Consider the following 1945-nt stretch of genomic DNA (forward strand, 5'->3'; position numbering starts at 1 on the left):
GACCGCGTCCCCCCCACCCACCCCCCGGCCCTCCTGGCCAACTGCCTCACTCTCTCCCTCCCTCTCTCCGGACTCCTCTTTCCCCTGGTGTTCTCAGAGAAAAAAAAAAAATTTTTTTTTAAGTCGCAGAACCAAAGGCGGCTGGAAAGAGAGAGGGAAGGGGGGGAAAAGAAAGAAAAACTCAACTTTCCTTTGCGCATGCGTGGTGAGGCCGGCCTATGACAAACTCCGCAGGATTTTAAAGCCGTACCACGGGCTGGGGTGCGGGGGGGGTGGGATACACTCCCTGATCGAGCCCCCTTCTCTCGGCTCCCCATCCCCCAGGCATCTGCTGAGAGAGAGAGGTCCACTCCGCAGCCGCTGCCTGACCGCCGCCTGGCTGTCTGCGCTCCTTCCAAAGCCGCCGACACGCGGGAGGCTGAACCCCAACTTCTCTGTACCCCTTAGCTCGCCTGTCCCAAGCCGCTCCCACTGGGGCTGCACTGGGGGCTGCTGCCCTGCCACCGAACCACTTGGCGGACCTCCTCCCCATTCTTACCCTTGGAGGAGGGTCCCTAAGCGACGGGGCTAGAGAAGAGGGTAGGCGCACACATCCTGCAACACCTCCAGTTTAGTAGATTTGGGGACTGGGGTGCGCGATTGAGCATCTGGCTGCGATCCGTACGCGATGCGCCCAAACTGCTGGGTGGATCTTGGCGGGTGCCCTCTGGTGAGAAGCTTGCACGTTCAGCAAAACCGGATTCCCGGCACTGGAACTTCTAAACACCTCCAGACACCTGTGGTTGTTGGGACCCCGACGGGGCGGGGTTGGTGGATGTGTGTCCCCCACCTCCAGCACCCGAGGGGCGCCACCCCCGAACAGTGCCTCACACCGGAGCGCAATTCTTGTTCTCAGTCCTCTCCATCCTCCAGACATCCAAGGTGGAAGACACACACACACACACACACACACACACAGGATTCAATTTCCGCCATCCATCTGGCATGCACTTGACCTTAAGGCGCAAAATCCGTAGCCTGGGTACTTCGGGTTGATGGCTGTTTTGTTTTGTTCTTTCCACCCCCCACTCCCACTCCTGGGCGCGCAGGGAGAGGCTCGGGCCACGCTGTCTCATCCTTCGCAGTCCCCTCCTGTCCCTTACTTGTCCCGGCTGACTGGACCCCTCCCCAGCCCTGGCGTCCTTTGCCAGGCGCACCAAAATGGCCGCGTGGGCTGCCCACAAACTGCAAGGGATGCCCTTGCTCCCTCTGGCTCGCTTTCTTCGCCAGGGGCGCACGCAGTCTTAAGGAGGGGGAGCTCAAGGTTATCAAAGATCCCCTTGGGACATCTTCCCTTCACTTCCTGAGTCCCCTTTCCTCTCACCCTCTCTAGGCTTTGACCTCTTAACGACTCGGGGGCTTTTTCCAATTTTTCATTCTAGCTTGAGATCTGCCCACGGGTGGCGAGGATCTAAACTAGAAGGGTCTTTGCCAGGCGAATCGCCCCTGGGCAGCGTCCCTCCGCAGTTCTCTCTCTCACACTCTGTTTTGCCCTGAGGCTGCAGCCTGGGATTCTCCTGGCCGAGAGAGCACACGTGCCTCCTGGGCAGGCACCCAGAGATGATGCCCCGCTAGTTCACGCGCCGGGCACTGAGAAGTAGCAGGAAGTGAGGCGGCTAAGAATGGAGCTCCCAGAAGAGTGCCGAATCCACAGGGCACCCGAGTGCCCGGAGGCTGCAAGCTGAGATGATTCTATTCCTACGGAGGGAAGGGCCATTAACTTGAGAATTTGCTCCACCCATACAGCCAGTCCAGAAACGCTGGCTACCCAACCACAAAAACCTTTTTTTTCTGAATTATCTAGATAATTGCCTGCTTTTCTCCAGTTGCCTTTGCTTGTGTGTGTAGACACAGCCCAACAGTTTTACTTCCTGCTTTGCTGTCTTGCCTCTAGTGGAAGGTGGGG

The sequence above is a fragment of the Ceratotherium simum genome, chromosome 5 (genome assembly GCF_057802395.1).
Source record: "Ceratotherium simum simum isolate JZ-2026a chromosome 5, ASM5780239v1, whole genome shotgun sequence".
NCBI classification, from domain to species: domain Eukaryota; kingdom Metazoa; phylum Chordata; class Mammalia; order Perissodactyla; family Rhinocerotidae; genus Ceratotherium; species Ceratotherium simum.